Source organism: Mustelus asterias, chromosome 4, assembly GCF_964213995.1.
Source record: "Mustelus asterias chromosome 4, sMusAst1.hap1.1, whole genome shotgun sequence".
NCBI lineage: Eukaryota > Metazoa > Chordata > Chondrichthyes > Carcharhiniformes > Triakidae > Mustelus > Mustelus asterias.
This window is the reverse complement of record NC_135804.1, coordinates 152,492,886-152,503,516: the sequence shown is the minus strand read 5'-3', so window position 1 is coordinate 152,503,516 and position 10,631 is coordinate 152,492,886. Positions and strand designations below refer to the sequence as shown.

The 10,631-nt window shown below is 44.9% G+C and overlaps 1 protein-coding gene across 9 annotated transcripts in view; it reads left to right on the top strand.

Moving 5' to 3' along the window:
- Window positions 1-525: 525 nt before the first annotated feature.
- Window positions 526-10,631, top strand: part of phf6 (PHD finger protein 6) — a 139,733-nt gene continuing 129,627 nt past the window's right edge. For 5 of the 9 annotated variants that reach the window (XM_078211987.1, XM_078211982.1, XM_078211984.1 and 2 more), the window contains exons 1-2: window positions 526-597; window positions 944-1,077. The gene's annotated coding sequence lies outside the window, so the exon portion shown is untranslated. The remainder of the gene's footprint in view (window positions 598-943; window positions 1,078-10,631) is intronic. The other 4 variants (XM_078211988.1, XM_078211983.1, XM_078211986.1 and 1 more) reach the window with 1 other exon arrangement.

The window sequence follows — 10,631 nt, the reverse complement described above, 5'->3', positions numbered from 1 at the left end:
ATATCCCGGTTGAGGCCGTCCTCGTGTGTGCGGAACTTGGCGATCAGTTTCTGCTCAGCGACTCTGCGCTGTCGTGTGTCGCGAAGGCCGCCTTGGAGAACGCTTACCCGAATATCAGAGGCCGAATGCCTGTGACCGCTGAAGTGCTCCCCAACAGGAAGAGAACAGTCTTGCCTGGTGATTGTCGAGCGGTGTTCATTCATCCGTTGTCGCAGCGTTGTTAAACTGGTGTTGTTAAACTTCTTACTGTGTTTACCCCAGTCCAACGCCGGCATCTCCACATCCTATGGCCAAGCCAGTTCTCCACCCATCCAGCCACTTCTCCTTGTATCCCAACAGAACAAGACCCATTTGTGCCAACTCTGCTTCTTATCTGTGCACGTGCTGCCTCAGCGTCGTTTTGACCATTCAGGAGAGCTTGCCGGTGCGCGGAACGCCGTGACGTCAATGGAGAGCCCGGGCGGACGCGGTGATGTTGGTGGAGCGCGCGGGCAGCGCGGTGACGTCAGTGGAGCGCGCGGGTAGCGCGGTGACGTCAGTGGAGCGCGCGGGCAGGCGCGGGGCCTGTGTCCGGCAGCGGGAGGGAGCGGCTCTCTGGTAGGTACCGCAGGCCGGGCAGGACCCTCATCCCGGGCCTGGACCAAGCATGCAGCCCCGGCCGTGTCCCGCTCCCCCCTCTCCGAGCTCCGGCCTACCGCTGACTGGAGCTCCCTCCCTTTTCCTTCTCTGTGAGCGGCAGCCGCTATGAAGCCGCACGCGGCCCAGAGCCCCGAGTCTTTATTCATCCATCCTCCCGCTGTGGCTCCTCATTCGGATCCTCCATCTGCTCTCAGCAATGCTTCATCCAGGCACCGCTCACGTTGGAGGTCTTTCGTCCCATCCTGTTGGTGCTATCCCTTTGCTGGATACATCCCATTAATGCTAATCTCTGTTCTTTCCCCAGAGTCCCACACATTGTTTCTCAAATCTATGTTATTGTTAGCACCAACTTGCCTCTTCCAGCACCCTCCTGCCACAGTCCACACTCCTCGAACCTGACGGTCACCCAGATCTCTGCTGCCTGGCTCTCAATGTGGGGTAAGTCCAATTCACTCTGTGCTCTCTGAACTATATTGGCTCCCAGTAAAACAACATTTCAACTTTTAAAATTCTCATCCTTGTTTTCAAATCTCTACATTGCTTCACTCCTCCTCTCTGTAATCTAACTGAACCCCATCAACCTGAGATCTCTGTACTTCTCTCATTCTGGTGTCTCAGCATTCCTGATTTTAATTGATCCACTATGGCTATGTCTTCAGTTACAGGACCCTAAACTCTGAAATCCTTCTCTAAATTTTTCCAAAATAGTGTTCATCTTTTCTTTTTGTTGTGCATAGCCTATTATTGCACTGTGCAGTACTTTATGGATTGCTGTGTGATCTTATACATCTGAGGGCCTTATACATCAGAGGGAACATTAGTCTTTTCCCCTCTCAAATACTTCTGAAAAACTACTACTTTTTGTTTAAGTTTATATATTAGTGCACTACTTAGATTAACACTGCAATGAAGTTACTGTAAAAATCCCCTAGTCGCCACACTCTGGCACCTGTTCAGGTACATTGAGGATCAATTTAGCATGGTCAATGCACCTAACCAGCATGTCTTTTGGACTGTGGGAGGAAACTGGAGCACCCAGAGGAAACCCACACAGACACGGAGAATGTGCAAACTCCGTTCAGACGATGACCCAGACCGAGAATCAAACCCGGGTCCCTGGCACTGTGAGGCAGCAGTGCTAACCACTGTGCCACCCACTTGCTCCATAGAATCATAGAAACCCTACAGTACAGAAAGAGGCCATTCGGCCCATCGAGTCTGCACCGACCACAATATCTCCTTATGTGACTTTGTATGATTCTGGATCACAATCCCATGAAAATCCTTGAGAACTTTTACTACACTAATTCACCATATGAATGGAAGGTTGAATTGTCACACATTCAAGTGCCTTTTGAATATTACTTTTGAATCTGCTTCCTCTTTCAGGGAGTACGTTCCAAATGATCATAACTCGTTATGGAAAAAATATTTCTTCTTGTGTTGACCCAGGTTCTTTTGTAAATTCCCATAAATCTATGTGGTTATTATGTTAAAGATGCAATATAAGTAGTGAATATATATAAGAACATAAGAAATAGGAGCAGGAGTAGGCCATCTAGCCCCTCGAGCCTGCCCCACCATTCAATAAGATCATGGCTGATCTGACGTGGATCAGTACCACTTACCCGCCTGATCCCCATAACCCTTAATTCCCTTACCGATCAGGAATCCATCCATCCGCGCTTTAAACATATTCAGCGAGGTAGCCTCCACCACCTCAGTGGGCAGAGAATTCCAGAGATTCACCACCCTCTGGGAGAAGAAGTTCCTCCTCAACTCTGTCTTAAACCGACCCCCCTTTATTTTGAGGCTGTGTCCTCTAGTTTTAACTTCCTTACTAAGTGGAAAGAATCTCTCCGCCTCCACCCTATCCAGCCCCCGCAATATCTTATAAGTCTCCATAAGATCCCCCCTCATCCTTCTAAACTCCAACGAGTACAAACCCAATCTCCTCAGCCTCTCCTCATAATCCAAACCCCTCATCTCCGGTATCAACCTGGTGAACCTTCTCTGCACTCCCTCCAATGCCAATATATCCTTCCTCATATAAGGGGACCAATACTGCACACAGTATTCCAGCTGCGGCCTCACCAATGCCCTGTACAGGTGCATCAAGACATCCCTGCTTTTATATTCTATCCCCCTCGCGATATAGGCCAACATCCCATTTGCCTTCTTGATCACCTGTTGTACCTGCAGACTGGGCTTTTGCGTCTCATGCACAAGGACCCCCAGGTCCCTTTGCACGGTAGCATGTTTTAATTTGTTTCCATTGAGATAGTAATCCCATTTGTTATTATTTCCTCCAAAGTGTATAACCTCGCATTTCTCAACGTTATACTCCATTTGCCATATCCTCGCCCACTCACTCAGCCTGTCCAAATCTCTCTGCAGATCTTCTCCGTCCTCCACACGATTCACTTTTCCACTTATCTTTGTGTCATGTATGTAACTTTACTATCCAATCCTCCCAGTATTTCATGCTTTTATAAGACCATAAAATATAGGAGCAAAATTAGGCTATTCGGCCCATTGCATCTGCTCCGCCATTCAATCATCGCTGTTATGATTCTCATCCCTATTCTCCTGCCTTCTCCCTGTAACTCTTGATCCCCTTATTGATCATGAACCTATCAAGTTCTGTCTTAATGACACTCAATGACTTGGCCTCCACAGCCCTCTGTGTCAATGAGTTCCACAGATTCACCACCACCTGGCTGAAGAAATTCCTCCTCATCTCAGTTTTAAAGGAGCGTCCCTTCACTCTGAGGTTGTGCCCTCAAGTTCTAGTCTCTCCCACTAGTGGAAACATCCTCTCCACGCCCATTCTATCTAGGCAGAGGGATCTGGGTGTACAGGTACACAGGTCACTGAAAGTGGCAACACAGGTGAAGAAGGTAGTCAAGAAGGCATATGGCATGCTTGCCTTCATTGGCTGGGGCATTGAGTTTAAAAATTGGCAAGTCATGTTGTAGCTTTATAGAACTTTAGTTAGGCCACACTGGTCAATTCTGGTCGCCACACTACCAGAAGGATGTGGAGGCTTTGGACAGGGTATAGAAAAATTTACCAGGATGTTGCCTGGTATGGAGGGCATTAGCTATGAGGAGAGGTTGGAGAAACTTGGTTTGTTCTCACTGGAACGACGGAGGCTGAGGGGCGACCTGATACAAAGTCTACAAGATTGAGGGGCATGGACAGAGTGGATAGTCAAGCTTTTTCCCAGGGTGGAAGAGTCAATTACTAGGGGGCATAGGTTTAAGGTGCGATGGGCAAGATTTAAAGGAGATGTACGAGGAAAGTTTTTTTACCCACAGTGTGGTGGGTGCATGGAACCCGCTGCCGGGGGAAGTAGTGGAAGCAGATACGATAGTGACTTTTAAGGGGTGTCATGACAAAGACATGAATAGGATGGGAATGGTGTTAAATATCCAGGGGTATCAGACTTTGGAGGGACCGACAGGAAGGTAAGGGAGGTGGTGTAGCTCTGATATTTAAGGATGACATCAGGACGGTAGTGAGAGATGATATCGATTCTATGGGAAAAAAGGTTGAATACATTTGGGTGGAAATTAGAAATAGTAAGGAGGAAAAGTCACTGATAAGCGTAGTCTATAGGCCACCAAATAATGACATCATGGTGGAGCGAGAAATAAACAAAGAAATAACTGATGCATGTAAAAATGGTACAGCAATTATGGGGGATTTTAATCTACATATCAATTGATCAAACCAGATTGGTCAAGGCAGCCTTGAGGAGGAGTTCGTAGAATGTATCCGCGATAGCTTCCTTGAACAGAATGTAATGGAACCCAGGAGGGAGCAAGCTATCCTAGATCTGGTCCTATGAAATGAGACAGGAATAATTAATGATTTTGCAGTTAGGGATCCTCTAGGAAGAAGCGATCACAGTATTGTTGAATTTAAAATACAGATGGAGAGTGAGAAAGTAAAATCCAATACCAGTGTCTTGTGCTTAAACAAAGGAGACTATAAAGGGATGAGGGAGGAGTTGGCTAAGGTAGACTGGGAGCAAAAATTTTATGGTGGGACAATTGAGGAACAGTGGAGGACTTTCAAAGCGATGTTTGTTTCACAGTGCACAGCAAAAGTATATACCAGTGACAAGGAAGGACTGTAGAAAAAGAGATTGCACTGTGCAGATATCTAAGGATATCTAAGGAAATAAAGGAGGGTGTCAAATTGAAAGAAAATGCATATAAAGTGGCAGAGATTAGTGGAACCTAGAGGATTGGGAAATCTTTAAAGATAAACAGAAAGCCACGAAAAAAGCTATAAAGAAAAGTAAGATAGATTATGAGAGTAAACTAGCTCAGAATATAAAAACAGAAAGCAAAAGTTTCTACAAATATATAAAATGAAAAAGAGTGGCTAAAGTTAACATTGGTCCTTTAGAGGATGGGAAGGTGGATGTAATAACTGGAAATGAGAAAATGGCTGAGGCTTTGAATGGGTATTTTGTGTCGGTCTTCACAGTGGAAGACACAAAACATGCCAAAAATTGATGACAGGAAAGCTATGGCAGGTGAAAACCTAGAAACTATCATTATAACGAAAGAGGTAGTGTTGGGCAAGTTAATGGGGATAAAGGTAGACAAGTCTCCTGGCCCTGATGGAATGCATCCCAGGGAACTAAAAGAGATGGCGGGAGAAATTTTTAATGCTCGAGTGGTAATTTACCAAAATTCGCTGGACTCTGGGATGGTTCCCGCAGATTGGAAAACAGCAAATGTGACGCCACTGTTTAAAAAAGGAGGTAGACAAAAGGTGGGTAACTATAGGCTGGTGAACTTAATTCTGTAGCAGGGAAAATGCTTGAATTTATCACCAAGGAAGAAATAGTGAGACATCTGAATATAAATTGTCCCATTGGTAAGACGCTGCTCCAGGGACCTGGGTTCGATTCCCGGCTTGGGTCACTGTCTGTGTGGAGTTTGCGCATTCTCCTCGTGTCTGCGTGGCTTTCCTCCGGGTGCTCCGTTTTCCTCCCACAGCCCAAAGATGTGTGGGTTAGGTTGATTGGCCACGCTAAAATTGTCCTGAGATGCGTAGGTTAGAGGGATTAGTGGGTAAATATGTAGGAATATGGGGATAGGGCCTGGGTGGTCGGTGCAGACTCGATGGGCCGAATGGCCTCTTTCTGTACTGTAGGGTTTCTATGATTCTAGCATGGGTTCAAGAAGGGCAGGTCATGTTTGACTAATTTGGTGTAATTCTTTGAGAACATTACATGTGCAGTGGACAATGGGGTACCTGTGGATGTGGTGTAGCTGGATTTCCAGAAGGCATTTGACAAGGTGCCGCACCAAAGACTGCTGCATAAGATAAAGGTGCATGGTGTTACGAGTAATGTATTAGCATGGATAGAGGATTGGTTAACTAACAGAAAGCAAAGAGTGGGGGTAAATGGGTGTTTTTTTGGTTGGCAATCAGTGACTAGTGGTGTGCCTCGGATCAGTGTTGGGACTGCGATTGTTTACGATTTACATAGATGATTTGGAGTTGGGGACCAAGTGTAGTGTGTCAAAATTCGCAGATGACACTAAGGTGAGTGGCAGAGCAAAGTGTCTTGAGGGTGCTGAAAGTCTTCAAAGGGATATAGATAATCTAAGTGAGTGGGTGAGCGTCTGGCAGATGGAGTACAATGTTGGTAAATGTGAGGTTAGCCATTTTGATAGGAATAACTGCAAAATGGACTATTATTTAAATGATAAAAAATTGCAGCATGCTGCTGTGCAGAGGGACCTGGGTGTCCTTGTGCAAGAATCACAAGGAGTTGGTTTGCTGGTACAGCAGGTAATTAAGAAAGCAAATGGAAATTTGTACTTCATTGCTAGAGGGATGGAGTTTAAAAACAGCGAGGTTATGTTGCAGCTGTATAAGGTGCTGGTGAGGCCACACCTGGAGTACTGTGTACAGTTTTGGTCTCACTTGAGAAAGGATATACTGGCACTGGAGGGGGTGCAGAGGAGATTCACTAGGTTGATTCCGGAGTTGAGAGGGTTGGTTTATGAGGAGAGACTGAGTAGACTGGGGCTATACTCATTGGAATTCAGAAGAATGAGGGGCGATTTTATAGGAACATAAAAGATTATGGAGGGAATAGATAAGATAGAAGCAGGGAAGTTGTTTCCACTGGTGGGTGGAACTAGGGGACATGGCCTCAAAATAAGGGGGAGCATAGAACATAGAGCAGTACAGCACAGAACAGGCCCTTCGGCCCACGATGTTGTGCCGAGCTTTATCTGAAACCAAGATCAAGATATCCCTCTCCCTATCATCCTGGTGTGCTCCATGTGCCTATCCAATAACCGCTTAAATGTTCCTAAAGTGTCTGACTCCACTATCACTGCAGGCAGTCCATTCCACACCCCAACCACTCTCTGCGTAAAGAACCTACCTCTGATATCCTTCCTATATCTCCCACCACGAACCCTATAGTTATGCCCCCTTGTAATAGCTCCATCCACCCGAGGAAATAGTCTTTGAACGTTCACTCTATCTATCCCCTTCATCATTTTATAAACCTCTATTAAGTCTCCCCTCAGCCTCCTCCGCTCCAGAGAGAACAGCCCTAGCTCCCTCAACCTTTCCTCATAAGACCTACCCTCCAAACCAGGCAGCATCCTGGTAAATCTCCTCTGCACTCTTTCCAGCGCTTCCACATCCTTCTTATAGTGAGGTGACCAGAACTGCACACAATATTCCAAATGTGGTCTCATCAAGGTCCTGTACAGTTGCAGCATAACCCCACGGCTCTTAAACTCCAACCCCCTGTTAATAAAAGCTACTATAGGCCTTCTTCACAGCTCTATCCACTTGAGTGGCAACCTTTAGAGATCTGTGGATATGAATCCCAAGATCTCTCTGTTCCTCCACAGTCTTCAGAACCCTACCTTTGACCCTGTAATCCACATTTAAATTAGTCCTACCAAAATTAATCACCTCACATTTATCAGGGTTAAACTCCATTTGCCATTTTTCAGCCCAGCTTTGCATCCTATCTATGTCTCTTTGCAGCCTACAACAGCCCTCCACCTCATCCACTACTCCACCAATCTTGGTGTCATCAGCAAATTTACTGATCCACCCTTCAGCCCCCTCCTCTAAGTCATTAATAAAAATCACAAAGAGCAGAGGACCAAGCGCTGATCCCTGCGGCACTCCGCTCGCAACCTGCCTCCAATCCGAAAATTTTCCATCAACCACCACCCTCTGTCTGATTTAGCAGATTTAGGATTGAGTTGAGGAGGAACCTCTTCACACAAAGGGTTGTGAATCTGTGAAATTCCTTGCCCAAGGAAGTAGTTGAAGCTACCTCATTGAATGTTTTTAAGGCAAGGATAGATAAATTTTTGAACAGTAAAGGAAGTAAGAGTTATGGGGAGTGGGCGTGTAAGTGGAGCTGAGTCCATGAAAAGATCAGCCATGATCTTATTGAATGGCAGAGCAGGCTCGTGGGGGCAGATGGCCTACTCCTGCTCCTAGTTACGTTGTTAGGTTCTCCCCAACACCCTATACAATTGCAGCAAAACATTCATATTCCTATACTCAAGTCCTCTTGCTATCAGGGCCAACATACCATTTGTATCTTTACTGCCTGCTGTACCTGCGTGCTTATTTTCAGCGACTGATGCACGAGGACTCCAAGGCCTCATTGAGTATCCATCTCTCTCAGTTTACACTCATTCAAGTAATAATGTGTCTTCCTATTATTGCTACCAAAGTGGGTAACCTCCCATTTATCCACATTATATTGCATCTGCCATGCACATACCCACTCACTCAGCCTGTTCAAATCATGCTGAAGCATCTCTGCATCCTCCTCACAGTTCACCCTTCCACTCAACTTTGTATCATCTGCAAATTTGGAGATAATACATTCAGTTCCTCCTCCCAGATCACTGATATATAATGTGAACAGTTGGGGTCCTAGCACAGATCACTGTGGACGCCCACTCGTCAATGACTGCCAATCAGAAAAAGACCCATTTATGCCAACTCTTTGCTTCCTATCTGCTAACCAACTTTCTATCCATCTCAGGACATTACCTGCCATCCCATGTTCTTTAACTTTACATAGTTAAGGCATTGGTGAGGCCAAATTTAGAGTATTGTGTACAGTTTTGGTCACCTAGTTACAGGAAGGATGTAAATAAGGTTGAAAGAGTGCAGAGAAGGTTCACAAGGATGTTGCCGGGACTTGAGAAGCTGAGTTACAGAGAGAGATTGAATAGGTTGGGACTTTATTCCCTGGAGCGTAGAAGAATGAGGGGAGATTTGATAGAGGTTATAAGATTTTGATGGGGATAGATAGAGTGAATGCAAGCAGGCTTTTTCCACTGAGGCTAGGGGAGAAAAAAACCAGAGGGCATGGGTTAAGGGTGAAAGGAGAAAAGTTTAAAGGGAATATTAGGGGGGGGCTTCTTCACGCAGAGAGTGGTGGGAGTGTGGAATGAGCTGCCGGATAAAGTGGTAAATGCGGGGTCACTTTTAACATTTAAGAAAAACTTGGACGGGTTCATGGATGAGAAGGGTGAGGAGGGATATGGTGCAGGTCAGTGGGACTGGGCAAAAAAAGGTTCGCGCAGACAAGAAGGGCCAAAAGGCCTGTTTCTGCACTGTAATTTTCTATGGTTCTATAGTAGTCTGTTATATGAGTCCTTGATAAAAGCCTTTTGAAAGTCTAAATACATCACATCCACTGGTTCTCCTCGGTCAACTCTACTGGTTACATCCTCAAAAAATTCCAATAGATTCATCCTTTTTGTAAATCCATGCTGACTGTCTGATTATACCACTGTCTTCCAAATGCCGAGTTATGAAATCCTTGATAATAGACTCTAGTAACTTTTCCAGTACCAATGTTAAGCTCACTGGTCTATAGTTCCCTGTTTTCTCTTTACCTCTCTTTTTGAATAGCGGGCTTACATTAGCTACCCTCCAATCTGTAGGAACTATTCCAGAGTCCAAAGAATTTTGGAAAATAACCACCAATGGATCTACCATTTCCAGGGCCACTTACTTAAGTACTCTGGGATGAAGATGATCAGGACCTGGAGATTTATCCACCTTCAATCCCATCAATTTCTCCCAAACCATTTCTCTACTAATGATGATTTCCTTCAGCTCCTCACTAAAACTTGTTTCTCTCAGTACTTCTGGCATATTATTCATGTCTTCCTTTGTTAAGACTGAAACAAAGTACAAATTTAATTCCTGTGCCATTTCTTTATTCCCCGTTATGAATTTTCCCATTTCTGACTGTGAGGGGCGGGCCTACATTAGTTTTTGTCAATCTTTTTCTCTCTACATATCTGTAAACTTTTACAGTCAGTTTTTATGTTCCCCACTAATTTACTTTCATACTCTATTTTTACCCTTAATCCCTTGGTCTACCTTTGCTGTATTTTAAACTGCTCCCAATCCTCAGGCCTATTGCATTTTCTTGCCAATTTGTATGCTTCTTCTTTGAATCTGATACTATCTCTAATTTCCCTTGGAAGCCACGGGTTTGGTCACAATTCCCTTACCACTCTTGCGCTAAACAGAAATAAACAACTTCTGGAGTTCACCTATTCGTTCTTTAAATACCTGCCATTGCCTGTCCACTGTCTTTTCTTGTAGTAATATTCCCCAATCCATCATGGCCAATTCATGCCCCATACCATCATAGTCACCTTTATTGAGATTCAGGACCCTGGTCTGAGAATCAACTACATCATTATCCACAAAAAATGCTGTAAAATCTCAGCAGGTCTGACAACATCTTTGGGGAGAGAATAGAGCCAACGTTTTGAGTCTAGATGTCCCTTCGTCAGAGCCATGGGTGATGAAGGGTCATCTAGACTCGAAATGTTGGCTCTATTCTCTCCCCACAGATGCTGTCAGACCTGCTGCGATTTTATAGCATTTTCTGTTTTTGTTTCAGATTCCAGTATCCGCAGTATTTTGCTTTTACACCATTA